Source organism: Triticum dicoccoides, chromosome 6B (genome assembly GCF_002162155.2).
Source record: "Triticum dicoccoides isolate Atlit2015 ecotype Zavitan chromosome 6B, WEW_v2.0, whole genome shotgun sequence".
Taxonomy (NCBI): Eukaryota; Viridiplantae; Streptophyta; class Magnoliopsida; order Poales; family Poaceae; genus Triticum; species Triticum dicoccoides.
The window spans coordinates 617,620,771-617,639,692 of record NC_041391.1 but is presented as its reverse complement, the minus strand read 5'-3'; positions in this window follow the sequence as shown (position 1 = coordinate 617,639,692).

Here is an 18,922-nt window from a genome sequence, read left to right as displayed (position 1 = left end):
ATTCGAGCGAGCAAGCGCATGTGGCAGTTAACACACAGTTGGCAGCCGTTGACCAAGGCGAGCTCAGCGCGTACGTATAGAAAATCGTATAATGAACCGTAGATGACCCCTAGAGCAAGTTTTGGTGACCGTATTGCGGGTATTTGTAATCGCAGGGACTAAAGTTAACGCCAGTGCATGTAAATGGACCTGTAGTGAATTTTTCTCTTTTGAAACGAAGAGAGTATATGCTTCCAAATATATGCTTTGTCTACCAATAATTTCATTTTTGAATTCCATCAGTATCTAAAATCCCTCCCGAAGCCCGCGGCGGAGTACCCTTCCCCCTCGCTGCTGGAGCCAGCCATCGCCTCGGCGTCGAAGTCGCAGCCGAGGCAGCCGTCCACGCCGACGCCACACCGAACGCACCCAGCAGCTGCAGCAGACGTCCCCGCGGTCGGAGTGGCAGCAAACGCCGGCGTTGAATCCCCACAACTCATACAATTACATGCAACGTGAAACATGTAACCCGACGTTTACAGCTGAGGAAGAGGGAGTTCTCCTGCTCGGAGTTCGGGAGCTGGAACCCGCCGCTGCCGCCGCGCTCCAGCCTCGGCACCATGACGTGCACTCGTGCAGCTCAGCTGTGACGTACCGTACCTACGTGGTCAGGTCAGCGTCGCGAGAAAGTTTTGCTTCATGTGCTGTCTGGTTGACCTATTCTCAGTGATGTGTTTAAGGTGGTCTGATGCCGTGCCTTTTATAGTACTCCTGTGGTATAGAAAGTTCATCACCGCGCGCAAATTTTGAAGGACGAGCTTCTGGACACGTTCTTGTCGTGGGAACGGAGGTGCGGAAAACAGGAGAGCGAGTGTGGATATGCCTGGATGGATGATTAAGCAGATCCTCACTGCTAACGGCTGTTTACAACTGTTCACACATATTATGCTGTTAAGTTTTCCTTATTTAGCGAATGACCGTTTGACAATAGCTGGCGGTTTTGACCAAAATACAATGATGAACATAGTTTCCACAAACACCCAATATAATTAGTAAATAAAAAACCAAAAAAATATCAAAAAAATCCAACAATTCTAAAATTTTAGGTTACAAAACTCTAGTCGACTGTTCTACCCACATGTGAAGTTTCACGAAGAAATGACCACTATAGTATCTTAGCGATGAAAACAAATTCGGACCTCCAAATTACTTGAAACAATGGTCTTTTTTATAAGCATCAATTTTGTCTTCTTGCCTAAAATACCACAGATGTTATTTGCTCATGAAACTTCACACGTGAGTATAACACTCGATTATTCATCATACAAAATATCAGAACTGTTTATTTTTTACTACTCCCCAATTAATATGGATCCAAAAGAGTAACGTTTACTTATTTACTTTTTCTATTTATAATGGGTGTGCGTGGAACCATGTTTCAAAACTGGGAAACGCTTGCGTTCGGCGCGCCGGCCGAACGCTTCGGCCGGTTCAGCCCACGCGCGCAGCTCCTAGCGATACAAATTGCGACACGTTAGGTGTGAGGGCCCACCTCAACGTCATCCTCCTCCCTTATCTTCATTCTCACACCCAGCCCAGCTTCTTCTTCGCTGCAACCTCCTCTCCCAAACACGGCAGCAATCTCGCCGGAGATAAACTGCCACCACCGCACATTGGCGACCTGGCAGCAATCTCGCCCAGAGAAGGCAGCAAATCCCGCTGCCATCTTCCTTCTCCCTACTGCTTGGGAGGGACAAGCCCAACCTTGGACAAGCCACCGCAGGGACCAGCTGCTTTGGGAACCGGCAGCATGAAGGACCTGCTGAGGACGCGGCCTACTGCCGCTCGCCGGAGGTTGCTTCGAGCTGCCGGTGCTCGGAGGTTGCCGCACGACCTGGCAGACAACGGCATCAATGCTACAACCACGTATCAAAAAGCTACAACCACCCTGCAATGATGCTACAACGCGTGAACACCGGAGCTACAACCGGCGAGGTGTGTCGACAAAGCTACAACCGTTCACCTAAAAAGCTACAACCACATTCTCTAGAGTTGCTACCCGAGTTCGCTGGAGCTGTAGCCAGGCGACGCCGTCATCAGCGGAAACGCTACAATCACGCAGGAGCTACAACCGATCCGCGGAGATGCTACAACCATGCACATCGGAGCTGCAACCGGGGGAAGTGTCGCTGACCAATGCTACAACCGTTCACGACGATGATGCGCCGACGGCGACGACGATGTGTTTTTTTGCTGCAACCGGCGGTTGTGAAAGCTACAATCGGCATCGCTGGAAGCTACATCCGGCCATGGCGTTTTGTAACAGCCGGTTGCAGCTTTTCATTTTGTCATCCATGGCTTACGACTCCACAGTTGAAGCTTTTTCCATTGTCGGATGAAGCTTTTTTCGTCGCCAGATGAAGCTTTTTTGTCATCGGTTGTAACTTTTCTTTGGTTGTTCATAATTTTTCGTCGTACGAGTTGAAACTGTTTTCATAGCCGGTTGAAGCTTTTTGCATCAGCGGTTGTAGCTTTTTCCGTCGTCGATTGCAGCACTGAGCATATCCCCCGGCGCTTGATTTTTTTTGTTGCAAACAGGGGATGAGCGCCAACGAGCACACCGGTGAGCACGCCGGTGTGCTCCGGTCGTCGCCACCGGAGCTACAACGGTTTCCATGGAAGCTACAACCGCAGGGGTGGGCTGTTGCATGGGCGAAGCCGGCAACGAGGACGGCCGCCGAGGGCTGGGACCGGCGACCATGGCGGCCGGAGAAGACGGCCGGCGAGGGCGACGAGGGTGGCGACGAGGAGGGTAGGCGAGGAGGCGGCGGCGAGGGAGAACGTGCGCGGCCGGTGAGACGGAGTTCCTTTTCCTCGTACGCGCTAGCGAGAGGAAGAAGACGATCTGGGCTAGCACAATCTGGTTGGATAAAGATCCATTGGCTCAGGATGGGCGGATCTGACGGACAGGATGCGCTCAGCATCGCCCATCAAAAATCCGTGTCCACGATTTGAAATCCCTCTTACATCTGAGATGGTGCACACTAAACACTGTACAGTGCCAGTAAACAGAAACACCGTCTTGCATTTTATTTCAGGAACAAGCTAATACGTGATGGTGCTAAACGAACAAATGGGGCAGGCGCTAACTGGAATTGGAGTGAACCCTGCGACCTGGCGCGCTGTGTGTTGAACCGAACGCTGACAGAGGACTCGTAGACTTTGACCCCCAACTTGTTTAGGATGAATGGAATATTCAGAGCTCCCAGCGGCATGGGGTGTGAAAGCGAAACTGCTTGTTCATTTTGTATATGCATCTAAGGCAAAGCTTTCACACATGTCTATGGTTTCTTTTTTTGAAACGGAAGCAAAAGTTTTGCCTCATTGATTAATTAAGAAAAAGAGAATTGTCTGGTTAATTAACGGAAAACCGGGCAAAAACCCATACATATAAACCACATACGGACTACTCGCTAATAAAAAAACTCAATGACCCCCCGATCAACCCGACAAACATACATAACAGGCAACAACCATGATCCCTCGCACTTCTACGTCGCAATGAAACTCCCAACGAAACTAAGGTTGAATACAACAGACACCACCCAATCCACGAAGACGAGCCAATCGGAGATGGTGATCGAAGAGACTGAGTATCATCCATTAAGCAGCCGCGGACGCCTTACCAATGGCGCCACTCTTCTTGCCTATGCTCCTGAGAGCCTTCTTCACCTTCTTGATTTTTCCCGTAGAAATCTCCTTTGCTAGGAGGCCGGCAATCGCCTTGCCAGACCCCGGGCTAGCTGCCTCCAAACCAGCGAGCAAGCGGCAAAACTTTTTTGCGTAGACCACCTCATCAATACATGCCATCATACTTTCACGGTCAAAGATGGGCGATCTGATGGTCTTCAACGCCTCAGAATTAGGTGCCAAAGCACCTACCTCATCAACCTCGGCACCCCCAGATGCCACCTAGCCAACAGCCACAGGTGGGACAACAATAGCAGCATCCAAACCCCCACAGTCCACAAAGGTGATCAGGTGATTGGGCTCCAACGACGGAGGTGAGGTCGCAGTCGGCATCGCCAAGGCCCCTCCAAGCGACTCCATCTCCTTAGGAAGCACCATCGAAGTAGGCGAAGTGGGCTCCTCACAAAGCTTCCGCAGCTCAGGCATAACCTGCAGCACCGGAGCAACGACCTCAACAACGGTTTCACTCTCAGAAGCAATCGGCATGACAGGCAGCGATGACAGGCAGGATGTAGCACGAGGGGAGAGATCTCCATACATGCCTGCTTCCACATCGGCAGAACCATCGTGGATCTCGGGCAACAGGGACACAACGGGCACAACCTGGAGCTTGGCAAGAGCAGCCTCTGCACTTGCCAAAACACTCCCAACTCGCGCAATGTAGTCGCGAAGCTCAGCGCGGAGTAGCTCAGTCTGCTCCACAAGGACGAGCTGCAATGCCACATCGACCGGTGTTGCATCGACATCTGATGCAGGCGCTGGGGTGGATGGTGGAGCAGCATGTCGCAGTGTCGTAGTCTGGTCGGTGCGGTGCTGTGCACAACAGAAACACACTTTGTGGCCAAATCGGAGGCATCCCATGCACCGGAATGAGTCCCTGCACTCACGAGCACGATGACCCTTGGAGAGGCACCGGAAGCAACGGTCTCTCAGCCATGCCGGGAGAGCTGGCCGAGCTATGGACGCAGAGTCACAGCAGGGCACGCGAGGCGACGAGCGACGCCCCGATACAAGGTGCCATCCATCCAGAAGATCCCTAGAACGCGCGGGCACGCCGCACACTGGAACACCATGTGTTGCATCCCGATGGAAGCAGCCATGCCAATCACCCCAACTTGAACATGTGGTAGGCGTGCCGTCCCCTTGGACGGAGTCACCTGGCAGCGGCAACAACATCCGAGAATGAATGGCCGGCGCCAGAGGGGCCGACAGCTTGCCGAGAGAAGAGGTCGCCGGGGCGGTGGCAGCAGGATCCGGCTCCCCTTGGACCAGATGCAGGGGACTAGTGGCTGGCTCGGCCGCCATATCAGGACCTGGCAGGGGTGGACGCGGCGCCAGGCGGACAGTGGAGGCGTCGACCAGAGGAGCGGAGAGTGGCGGGGTCGTAGATGTCGCTGTGGCGGGCTCGGCGAGGTGAAGTGTCCATCGGCCACCCACAGATGGGTCGGACCTGCGGAGAGCAAGTGCGGCGGCGGAAGCTTCAGACTTGGTGCGCGCGTTGCTGTGTGAAGATGTAGCCGCGAGGTTGGGAGAGAGTGTCACGAGGGGCGTCACCAAGAGCACACCAGCCCCAACGGCAGTAGCAGAGCCGTGGCCAGCCGCCGGCGGCGACAGGAGCGTGGAGACCCGATCCAGATCCTCCCGATCCAGACTGAAAGGGCAAGGGACGCAGGCTCCAGATCCTCCCGATCTGGACTGAGAGAACCGATCCGGGGGCTGCAACGCGGCCGGCGACGGAGGCAACGCGCCCTAGGCGGTTCCAGCCAGCAGGGAAGCAGCGGCAGCGGTGGGCGGCGGGGCCAGAGTGGCGGCCGCCGCGGTCGGTCGCGAGAGCGCTCCCATGCCCCGTTCCCCTTTTGAACGATCCACATGCCTATAGTCTAATCCGCCAAATGCCTGGTTCTCAGATGTAGACAAACGCTACCACTTGGTCGTAAAAGATCAAGGCCTGAAAGAAATGGTTGAACACGAGCCGGCCTAAAAAGCAACGGTCGTTCCGGTCCAAAAAAACCACTTGGTACGCTCTTGATCCATCTCGCATATGCGGTAGCTGGGCCGAGCCAGCGTCGACCTGGCAAGACAAGCTCGAGTTGCGGAAATTCGCACGGGTATGCAGGTGTGGAAGCACACACCTGCCAGCCAAGTCTTGTATGGCCGCTCGATTGTTTCGCGATTCGTAAAGTAGTTGAATCCCACACAAGAGCATAACAAGTTTTAAGTTTCACTCATTGAAATTTACAATTTTTCATTTGAAACTACGATTTTCTCACTTGGCTCTTTTCAATTTCCACAAATAAGATTTTAAGACCTTTTTTTGTCGGTCGTAGGCACAAAAATCGTGATTTTATCGGCTCCTCTGCTAAATTTCAAGAGTTGAAACTTAACATTTATTTTCAAAATTAATCAGAGCATATTAAAAATGTAACTTATTTGAAAGCCCTCGTCACAAAAAACACGAATATGAAAACAGATTTTAATTTGAATATTTTATTCAAAAGATATGAAAGTTTGAAAATCAAAAGACCTACTCCCGCTCGAGTTGTCTCTAATCGGAAATGTCGTGTGTATTATTGTTTGCTCCCTTCATTCCTTTATGTAAGGTGTATTATTTTGTAAGGCAACCAAGTCACATATTTATGGACAAATTAGGTACCCTTGTCAAATTCGTCGATTAGCGGCAAGTAGATCATTTAGGCTAGCAAAGAAAGAGATACACACAATCGGGAGAGAGATAATCACTACAAGAAATATGTCAACTTGTGACCTTCTGTTAGTGACCTTGGAAGAATTGGTCATAGATCTATGACCATTTCAGACCAATTGGTCAAAAGCTGTTCGGGGGGCTCCAAACGCTAAACCATTGCGACCATTTTGGTCAGAAAGGTCGTAATTTCCTTACACGAAATGGTCATAAAGCAAACAGCGCTAGTCCGCTGCCTTATTTCTAGTTGTTAACGACCAATATAGATGGTCATAGCCTTGTAAATTGTGGTGGGTTGCGATGACTAGGCGCCATCTCATCAGTTTTGCCTAAGTGTCATGTCCATGTGGCAGTTTTTGCCCTAGGTTGTGAAGCAACCTATATTTCTGTCATTTCCAAAATTCCCAAAAAAAGATCATAAATTCTTTGGGTCATATCTTCGTCAAATATGTAAAAGCCTTCCATTCCTAGTTCAAAAATAATTCAAAAATATTCATTTTCCTATTCTGTTCAGAACAACAGTTTGTGAAGGAAGTACCACTTTGGCATGTCCAAATAGTATCCATTTTCTACAGTGCTTTCCTATGCCCAAATAACCATCCTCCACCAAATGCCAGCTCAATCCATTCATTATTTTGAGCCGAGCTTCAACATTCGTATTTATGTCCAGTGTGGTGGTTTGCAAAGCAAGTACCACCTAGGCTCCTCCTTTTGAGCTGAAAATTTGTGAAGACGGTCTTCTTAGTAACTCATCATCCTCAGCCAAAACTCACGGCCATTAGCCATGTACATTTCCCGTACCGCTAATCAAACACTTGGCTGCTTATTCATGTTTAAGCATCGATCGGTCTCCTCGTGAGAATCTTATGTTGTGATTTTCTTCCTAGCACCTACCTGGGGAGTTCCCAAACCACTAGACATGCCTAGGCCGCCCAGAACATATGGCAACGACACGGTCACGCGGTGACCACGCGGCGGGCATGCGAGCTTACGCGCTCTAGAGTTGGGGCCCTCGGCCACCGTCGAAACCTCGATGTCTCTCCATCAAACCATGTATTTCTAATTAAATAGGTACTTATGTAACTAGAAATGATTTTTGGAAAAAAATAAATAGCAAACTATGAGGCAGCTGCAGTTCAAATTTGACCCGCTTCCAGCTGAATCGGCGGAAATTTGTCTTTTTCACGAGAGGTGGATCAAAACTTTTTACACCCAACCATTTGGTAAATTGTGCATTAAATATGTCCTAGTATTTTAAAAAAATGATTTGGTCCAATTTTGCAACAATTATTTGGTAGTTCCTTCACAAAAAACCTCCTTTCGGGCACTCGAAAAATGAAAAATGTTTTTTTCGTCCAAAGAAAATGAAAACTTCCTTAGGCAACATTGTTTTCCATTCCAATATGCACCCTTGTGCACAATATGAGATCATTTGAACAAACTATGGCACGAATGTGGCCATAAGTTTGATCATTTGCCTTGAAAGCCATGAATCTTGAGAGATAATAGCTCATTTCTGAGAACACTTTTTTAAAATAATTTCCGTATTACAAGTTTGTTATTTTTTCTGGGAACTTGGCCACATATAATGACACAATGCGAAGGTTTCCCAATTTTTTGATTTTTTTTTGAATTTTTTATGCCCGTTTCAAAATGCGGCCAAAACGGCGGGAATGACCGTTCCTAGCTAGTTGTTGAATCTTGGAATTTTTTTGGTGTTTCTTTGATTAAATAGATACTTATGTACCTAGAAATGATTTTTGGAAAAAATAAATAGCAAACTATGAGGCAGCTGCAGTTCAAATTTGACCCGCTTCCAACTAAATCGGCGAAAATTTGTCTTTTTCACGAGAGGTGGATCAAAACTTTTTACACCCAACCATTTGGTCAATTGTGCATTAAATATGTCCTAGTATTTTAGAAAAATGATTTGGTCCAATTTTGCAACAATTATTTGGTAGTTCCTTCACAAAAACACCTCCTTTCGGGCACTCGAAAAATAAAAAATGGTTTTTTTCGTCCAAAGAAAATGAAAACTTCCTTAGGCAACATTGTTTGCCATTCCAATATGCACCCTTGTGCACAATATGAGATCATTTGAACAAACTATGCCACGAATGTGGCCATAAGTTTGATCATTTGCCTTGAAAGCCATGAATCTTGAGAGATGATAGCTCATTTCTGAGAACACGTTTTTAAAATAATTGCCGTATTACAAGTTTGTTATTTTTCCTGGGAACTTGGCCACATATAATGACACAATGCGAAGGTTTCCCAATTTTTTGATTTTTTTTGAATTTTTTATGCCCGTTTCAAAATGCGGTCAAAACAGCGGGAATGACCGTTCCTAGCTAGTTGTTGAATCTTGGAATTTTTTTGGTGTTTCTCTGATTAAATAGATACTTATGTACCTAGAAATGATTTTTGGAAAAAATAAATAGCAAACGATGAGGTAGCTGCAGTTCAAATTTGACCCGCTTCCAACTAAATCGGCGGAAATTTGTCTTTTTCACGAGAGGTGGATCAAAACTTTTTACACCCAACCATTTGGTCAATTGTGCATTAAATATGTCCTAGTATTTTAGAAAAATGATTTGGTCCAACTTTGCAACAATTATTTGGTAGTTCCTTCACAAAAAAACCTCCTTTCGGGCACTCGGAAAATGATTAAAAATAGCTAGAAAGATCAAAAATGCATAGAAATTAGTCCTTATCCATAAAATATGGTCTAACTCTAGTGAAAATTTGTGTGGTGCCATTTTGCAAAATATATTTGATAGCTACTTCACAAAATCCCTCTATTTTTAGTACTTAGATAGTTTTTTAAATCACTGGTTTTTGAACCAATCAGGACTCTTCCCACGGATCGATGACATGGCGCCCATCCATCCATCCATCCATCTCTCCATCCCACATCCATCCATCCATCTATCTACTGAAAAAAAAGAAAATAAAATGAAAAAGAGATACCCCCCACCCGCAGCCCAAACCCTAGGTCAGATCCCATCGACTCCCTCCTCTCCTCGCAGCCGCCGCCACCTCCTCCCTCGATCCAGTCTTCTCCCCGCCGCTCCCACTCACCGCCGACCTCGCAGCCCTCCTCACCACCGCCGCCGACCTCGTCACTCCCTTCCCTCGCCATCTCTCCTACCCTATGCCCCAGATCGAGTCGAGCAGGTCGGCCGACGCGCTAGGGTTCCGTTTGGTCAGCTCCGCGCCGGCTCTCCGGTTGGCCGCCCGCCCGACGATGGATCTCCCGCCGCTCTCCCACCAGGCGCTCTTCGCGGCCGTCTGATCCGCGGACGCCGAGGTCGTGCGCCGCCTCCTACTGCGACGGTCGTGCGCATGCGGCGCGGGCGGCGCGGCGGCGGTGTTGGCCAAGACGGGGGCGGCGCCGGTGGAGCGCGTCAAGCTGCTGCTGCAGAACCAGGCCGAGATGCTGCGCTGGGGCGCCCTCACGCGGCCCTACCGCGGGATCACCGACGCCTTCGCCCGCGTCCTCCCGCTCGCCGTCACCAAGATCCTCCGCGCCCTCGCGCTCCAGGAGACCCTGACCTCCTCATCCTCGGCATGCAAGTTCTCAAATCGGCCTCTTACGAGGTCTCCTGCTCTCATTCGCCTTGCGATTTGTGTATCATTTTGAAGCAGCTGCTAGTTGTGGTCAGTAGCTACGCCTAACATATTAGTAGGTTTATTGGCATGGTTCTCGCCTAATAATCCGCTCTGCTTTGCTTGCCCCATGGATGCATATTGTACCTTGCCCCCTGCTGTTTCCTGAGAACGCCCTCCCTAGTATAGATTTGTAGATGATTTCTGTAGATCTAATTGCTGTTGTGGCTTCCCTCCTGTTGGAGGGAGCAGCTTCATCTTCCTGCACTTGCTGGATTGTTGTTTACCTCATTACATGCTTGTTGACTCATCGACTGTTTGGGGACAGAAGATTGCTTGCAGTTGCTTACCATTGGTGCAGTCATCATTTTGTTTTCTGATTCACTAGTGCCTGTACCAATGTACTGGGTGCTGCATTGGGGGAGAAATATTTCAAATCGACTTGTATGTACATGCTGATTTCCAAGGGACAAAATGCTTCTTACAATACATGCTTGTTTGCTCATCAAATATCCGGGAATCAGTTGCAGTTACCATCACCACTTTTTTATGGTGCATTTGTCCCACTATACCACTGCTGTAGCACAAAGGACACTACAAATCTTCAATCATACGTGTCATTCCTTCATACTACTATCTTTGCCCCCTTTATTATCCTCAGATTTAGGACACTACAAATACTGAAAATGTGCATGTTATGACTGGCCAATACACTGTGAAATAATAATGTTGCGCAACTTTATCAAGGATCGATTACTTAGTTACTATGAAGCATTATCGAACGTTGTTCTTCCCTGCTCTTACCGGCGTCCTTTTAATTCCGTATGTGTTTTGTAGTTGAAGGAGTTCATTCTGTGCAGCCGGAGGCGTACAAGTTCAAGATCGGCGACCGGGTTTTTCGGAGGCCCGGAGACCCACCCCTGGACCAAGTTATCGAGATGCTACAGAAGCACAAGGATAAGTCTCAAGATGAAATCTAGCTAGCTGGCTACAGTATGCCTTATGCTCTCGTTGATTTATTTCTTTTGCGCTCTTTTGCAGTTCTATATTGATGAGTGAGCGATCTAGTAGCAGCTAGCTAACTGCCTCTAGATTGTAACCCTGTTATGGGATGTGTGGTTGCGCATGCGTTCTGCATTGTCAAATGTGTTCTCTGTTGTCACACATTGTATGCAATGTTGTTCATAGTTTTTATATTTGTTGTCATGCGATGCGGTCACTGAATTGCTCAAAATTGCTGGCCAAGTACTATGTAGTGCTGTTCTATGCTAGGCTACCAGGCTAGGTAACTTCTGTATCAAAATCATGGATTCTAATCTTTACTATTATCTGCCATGGATCAACAATGATGCATCACAGGTAGTAGTAGTAGAGTCGGACTTGGTGCTGCATTGCCCAGTTATTAGCTCCTCGATCTGTTCCTCACAGCGTGAGGTCAGCACTTTACCTCAACTTGTCTGCATTTTCTCTCGCACACTAGACTTGCTCATCCATAACACAATGGCAGTGCGTGAGTGAGTCCTGTAGGTATGTATGTTTTTGGGCTGGTTGTAGATGGCTTTGTATGTTATGGTAGTGTGCTTGCTCTCCCTGCTCTGCTTTCGCTTGTACTCCCTCCGTCCCGAAATACTCGTCGGAGGAATGGATGTATCTGGATGTATATTAGTTCTAGATACATTCATTTTTATGCATTTCTTCGACAAGTATTTCCAGACGGAGGGAGTAGAAAAGAAGAGCAGAGAAGGGTAAGTAAAACACACTAGCAACTCTCTAATTAGAACACCAGATACTAGTAGATACCAACCACATGTATCTACAGATTTACTACTAAATCCAATTAAAGTACTACCTGATGTTGTGTGATTCCTTCCATTCTATGATTGATAAAGGAAGTACTTCATTAGTAACGAGACATGCTAATCTGGTGCTGAAATTTATAAGCAACTAAATTGTGCAGAATTAAGTTTCACATTCAAATCGATGGTATGTCATGTGTGCACCATGGACAGAAATTTCAGAGCCAACAGAAAGAAATTCTACTCTTTACTGCAGAACAGTATACAACATTACTTTTTTGGTTGCCTGCTAATTGTGTGCAAACTGCTTATCAATAGCTTATCAAGCACTGCCTGACTGGCTCGCATCGCTCTGCTGTCGTAGTTGTGCCGTCAGTGCTCTTTCCTCTCTGTCTGTCTATGACAGCAGGATTCATGCACCAAACCAAGAACCTGAATCTTTTGTTAGGCTGCTAGTAAACTAGGTTGTACTCCTTCCAATTGCAAGTTGGATAGAACCTGCAATTAAGTGCACAAACATACATGGATTCTGGTTCAATTCGTATGTATGTCTGTATGTGCATGCTTACGACTTTGACTAAAACTAGTTAATTCATTGTTCTACCTTGAAGGTGACCAGTCCCTAGCTGCGTGCTTTGGTCGGTCCTACTAATTTCAGTTCCTTTGATTTTTAATCTCCGTTTTCTATTTTCCCCAGCTACCAAGACTCTGAGTTTGTGGTGATGGCAGCTGACACGAAGCCGATCGAAATCTTCCCCCACCCCCTGTTGCTCCCTAATGATAACAAGGTTCTGTCCGTATGCCGCATCATATATAGTACTGCTAATTAGTTTGTATGCATTCTGTTTATCAAATGAAAGGACATTCTGTTTAGCAGTGGGCGGTTTTGCTCAAAAATAAGTAAATAAATTGTATGTGCATGCTGAAATGTTAGATGTCTGTTGGTTGCTGTATATGGGCAAGATGAATTGAATCTTGATGTGTACTTGTCAATTCTAGCTTATATTGGTGTCTTGCGATCCTAAAACATTATTGAATCCTGCTGTGTACTTGTCAATCCTGCCGTGTGTTCATATTGCGTCTCTGTTTTCTTGTATGAACGAGTTATCTCATTTTAACTAGCTGGAGAACAAAAAGCATGGTACTAGCTCAACTTTTGTTATCATTCTAAATAAGTTTCCTTTTCTTGAATGGTTTGTTCTGATTCTTCACCTTTTCTGATTCTTCCCTGCTGATTCATGTAACAGGGCGACCGAGGAAGGCATGTTGTCTGTTTTCTTGAATGTCGTTTTGTTTGTTCCGAGCCCTAACTACAGTTGTCCAGCTAGTTCGGCATGTTGTTCATATCACTATTGTAGTCCAACGAGTTTGGCATGTTGTGAGTTTGTGATTGCTTGTAAAGCTTGTAAAGTATTGTATTACACTTGTAGTCATTACTGTGATTGCCACTGTATTACACTTGTAAGGATCTGGTTGCTCTTATTTAAAGTATTATGTGTGCTTTTTGTCTGCCCATTTAAATACTGGTTCGAATATGAAGAATATGAGCCTGATAGATGGGACCCACTTACCAGAACATGACAAATCGGACCCAGTTACCAGAACCTGACAACCGGACCCATCTGACTGGTGGACCCATTTAATTAAAAAAAAGGAAATTATAATTATTTAGACGAAAAGGCCAAGGCCCAATAATAAAAAAGGCTGCAATGTTGGGCCAGGCCCATGAAGTCGACCAAAAAACGACAGAAAAAAATATAGAAAGGCTGAATTAATGGGCTAGGCCCATGTAGAAAACTGAATTGGATCGGGCTGAATCTTGTGCCACATCAGCTTGCCACGCTGGCTGCCTACGTGGCCTGGGGAGGTTGCTAGTGACCAAAACGCCATAGTGGACATATTTTCGTCGTAAACGTCTTCGACCATTCCAGAAGAAAGGTCGCTATAGTCAGTTTATGACGGCCAGCTTTTGACCTTGTGTTTTTGGTCACAAAAAGGTCGCAAATGGAAATTTGTGACCTTTCAGTGACCAATAGTGGTGGTCACAAGTTGACATATTTCTTGTAGTAAATTTTCTTTTCTTCTCTACAAGGAGAGACACATGCAATCAGCTGGGAGATACTTTCCTTTTTCTGGAGGGCCAAGAACAGAATTACGAGGAATTAGAACAAATGCATCTTACAGTGTGGAATTTTATCAAAAAACAAATGCACCTAATATAAAGAAACGAAGGAATTAAGTAGTGCCTCTAAAACAAAAAATGGCATGTGTACTATTGTCTATTAAACAGTAATACGTCCTTAGTGACCCTACTTCGCTGATATTCCAGTGATGTAATCATTTGGCTTCCTGTCAACTTTTGCAAAAAAAAGGTATGCTAAAAATGAGGATTGTAGATGTTCAAACTAAAGATTACTTTGACTAAGATACACTAAGTGGGGTGAGATAACAGTGTTTTGTGCAATTTAGTCTACGAGCAATACATTTTGGAAATAGGCTTTCTCCCCACTTATAATAGATAAAGCAACAATTCCCAAGGTAATAAAATAGAAGCACAAAGGACACCGTCCAGCGATGTAGAGAAGTTACATGGTGATGGAGATATGACCCGCAACCTTCCAAAGACAATCGATCATGGCGCCAATAGCTCTCCAATCTAACCCTTAGGCCTCATTTCGTATTGTTGTTTTCCCACCCCCAAGGGGCTTGGAGATTGGACGGGATTTGGTGATCTCCTCCCCTCCACCGGATCCCTTCAATTCTCCTGAAACCCCCACCCCCACAATTCCCCTGTTTGGTACAACAGCAGTGTAACACTAATTACAACAACAACATTTGGTATAGAACCACAGAATCAGCAGCAGCACAACAAAAAATTCCAAACATTAATAAGATGGTGCAAAACAAAAATCCAATCTTTACAACTTAAACAAAATCATAGCAAGAAAAACTTGCTAAAGCTCATACACAGCCCAAGCATCTTGCTATCAAATTGCAATACTGCAGAATATGAATATTATAGAAGAGTGCAAACATACCAGGAATGGCACACACTTCATGAACAGAATAGTAGGTCCTCAAACAATTCCATCACAACTAGCTTTTGGGGGGTGGCGGCTCTTTCGTTTGCTACTATTTGGTTTCTTAGGTAGCAAACAAGACACAAAATAACTCCGCGAGAAAGCAGCGATCTTGAGCACACATGAACTTTTTTTCCAAAAATACTACTACAAGTGTTATGGAGCATAGGAATTTCAATGTATATGTGAAGATTTTTTTTCTGGTTCCTTGGATGTTCTATGATTGCAACTAGCAAAGAAAATGTTTAGAAAATGCATAGTGACGAGGGAACATGACCATCATGACCGATACTGTTCTCTCCATATTTCAAAATTATCCCAAGCAATCAAGGAACAATGAAAAGAATTAGAGAGCTAATAAGAATGAGAGAGCTAACAAGCCATAGTAAATATAAGGCATACCAAACTTTGGCGTTTTAACGGGATCCCACAAAGGTGGCTGCTTGTCCACTCTGACTATAAACCAAGGCTGGAGTCCCTATAATCAGTTGGTCCAAGGGTTAAATTGGAAAGACCCATCAACATACAGACCATGGTATAAGAAGAACTATATACAACACGAACATAAAGATGGTATAAAACAAAAAAATATGCCATTCAACAGTAAACTCGGTAGTGCACCTGCCATTCAGCATGTTACATTACTAAGGCTACTTAGCAAGTAAAAACATATCCACATCAGGGAAAAAAGTATCTTGTATAGCACCATTAATCAAGGTATATTTATACAAGGCTTAAAGGTAGTTTAGTGCCATCGACTCTAACATATGTCTCTCACGTGCTGCTATTCACATATACTACAATTTCAGTCCAAAGTGTGAGACTCAAGAATCTCAGACATCAACTCCCATAAAAAAATATCAATAAAAGGATGAGCAATCCATCCTGGTTTGTTGGCACAAAATGAATAAACTTTTTGCCACAACTTTCTGATGTTTGTACTTGAAAAAAGACAAGGGCAAGCTAATGATCATGCTATATCACTAAGCAGAAACCTTGTTCAAAGTCCAAACTTTAGCTCCAAATACTTTTAGCCTTCTAGGAAAGGGAAGCAACAAAAGTATTACTCCAAATTGCCTGCACTATAAACTGAAGGGTGTGTGTGTGTCCCATCTCGTTATGTATTAGGACAATTATCTACAATAAAGGCATTGTTCTCCATTTACAATACAAAGATTGCCAATAGTCCATTAAGTAGTGTCCATGTTCATTGATAAAAGTGAAGGGAAGACATTATCCCCTTTGTTCTGAACATGACAAATAGATTCTTCAGATTTTGAACAATTGAATAGGTTGTATCAGTGCAAGCAAACAAATGAACAATCCTCTTGCATGTAAAGACATTATCCCCTTTGTACTAAAAAATCCTTCTGCATATAAAGGAATGCATCACCTCTCTAATCAAAGTTGTAAGTGCATCTTAGACTACAAACTGCAGACCAAATCTCGCCCCAAGCAAGCATATTAGAAGAACTAAAATTATACAAGGCCATCAAAGAATCATATGGAACTCCAAATCATAAAGGAACACACCAATGGTTAGACCAACGAGTGAAACCCTAGACAGAGGGGAGGGGAGAGGTGAGCTAGAACCAGTACATGTTGGGGATCGTTGCAGAAATTAAAAAATTTCTATGCATCACCAAGATCAATCTATGGAGAGACTAGCAACGAGAGAGAGGGGAGTGTATCTTCATACCCTTGAAGATCGCGATACGGAAGCGTTACAAGAACACGGTTGGAGGAGTCGTACACGCAGTGATTCAGATCACGGTCGATTCCGATCTAAGCGCCGAACAACGGCGCCTCCGCGTTCAACACACGTTTAGCCCGGTGATGTCTCCCGCGCCTTGATCCAGCAAGGAGGAGGGCGAGGTTGGGGAAGACAACTCTAGCAGCAGCACGACGATGTGGTGGTGGTGGAGCAGCATGGTTTCCAGCAGGGCTTCGCCAAGCACTACGAAGGACGAGGATGTGGAGAGGTAGGGCTGAACCGAGAGATAGAGAGATTCGTGTCTCTGGCAGCCCCAAAACCCCCACTACATATAGGAGGAGGGGAGGTGGCTGCGCCCCTCTAGGGTTCCCACCCTAGGGGGTGCGGCAGCCCTAGATGGGACTGGAATGGGCGGCCAGGAGGGGGAGAGAGGGGGGCGCGCCATAGGGTGGGCCTTTAGGCCCATCTGCGCCTAGGGTTTCCTCTCTCTCCTCCTAGTTGCGCCTTGGGCCTTGGTGGGAGGCGCACCAGCCCACTCAGGGGCTGGTCCCTTCCCACTCTTGGCCCATGCAAGCCTCCGGGGCTGGTGGCCCCTCCCGGTGCACCCCCGGAACCCTTCCGGTGGTCCCGGTACATTATCGGTGACGCCCGAAATACTTCCGGTGGCCAAAATCTCACTTCCTATATATTATTCTTTACCTCCGGACCATTCCGGAACTCCTCTTGACGTCCGGGATCTCATCCGGGGCTCCGAACAACATTCGGTAACACATACAAACTTTCCCTATAACCCTAGCGTCATTGAACCTTAAGTGTGTAGACCCTACGGGTTCGGGAGGCATGTAGACATGACCGAGACAACTCTCCGGCCAATAACCAACAACGGGATCTGAATACCCATGTTGGCTCCCACATGTTCCACGATGATCTCATCGGATGAACCACGATGTCGGGGATTCAAGTAATCCCGTATACAATTCCGTTTGTCAATCGGTACGTTACTTGCCCGAGATTCGACCGTCGGTAGCCCAATACCTCGTTCAATCTCGTTACCGGCAAGTCACTTTACTCGTTCTGTAATGCATGATCCCGTGATTAACTACTTAGTCACATTGAGCTCATTATGATGATGCATTACCGAGTGGGCCTAGAGATACCTCTCCGTCATACGGAGTGACAAATCCCAGTCTCGATTCGTGCCAACCCAATAGACACTTTCGGAGATACCTGTAGTGCATCTTTATAGCCACCCAGTTACGTTGTGACGTTTGGTATACCCAAAGCATTCCTACGGTATCCGGGAGTTACACAATCTCATGGTCTAAGGAAATGATACTTGACATTAGAAAAGCTTTAGCAAACGAACTACACGATCTTGTGCTATGCTTATGATTGGGTCTTGTCCATCACATCATTCTCCTAATGATGTGATCCCGTTATCAATGACATCCAATGCCCATGGCCAGGAAACCATAACCATCTGTTGATCAACGAGCTAGTCAACTAGAGGCTCACTAGGGACATGTTGTGGTCTATGTATTCACACATGTATTACGGTTTCCGGTCAATACAATTATAGCATGAAATATAGACAATTATCATGAACAAGGAAATATAATAATAATCATTTTATTATTGCCTCTAGGGCATATTTCCAACAGTACATACCAGCAAAAATTCCAGGTTGTCGGATGGATCTGGACATCGAAGACAGCAGGGGCTGAGGCGGCGTGGACGCTGGCGGCAATAGAGTGGACAACGACAGCGGCAAGAGTCAAGAGGCCTCCGGATCCGAGGCAGGATTGGTTTGGCTTGGCTTGGACGGAGTCGACGAAGAAGGTGAACTAGCGGCGAGCTGTTGGACACAGGACGGAGGGCGGCGGAGGACGGAGGAGGAGGCGCCGTCACGATCAGGGGAAACATTTTGTGAGGGGTAGCTCGCGTCTCCTCTCACACGGGAGTTGAGGGGTTCGGCGTGTAATTTTGGGGATGTGCCAGTCCAATACCGGGGTACTGAACGGGCCTAGGGGGGATTTCAGGGATTTCTGTACCAGCCGGTGAAAAACTCTTTAAAATGTGTAAATACTCTAGTGTCAAGCACGGCCTTAGTTAGCGGCCGCCACTATTGCATAAAAGCCAATAATTTAAACAAAAACTCAGTAGCCTCACACAAAGGAACTCTCTCAATAAGAAGTTTGTTACCGGAATCCAAAAGGTCGAAGCAGCTGCGCAAAACCACGCCATAGGAGGCGACAACGGGCGGCTAGAGTTGGGCGGTGATGGTGGCGGCAAT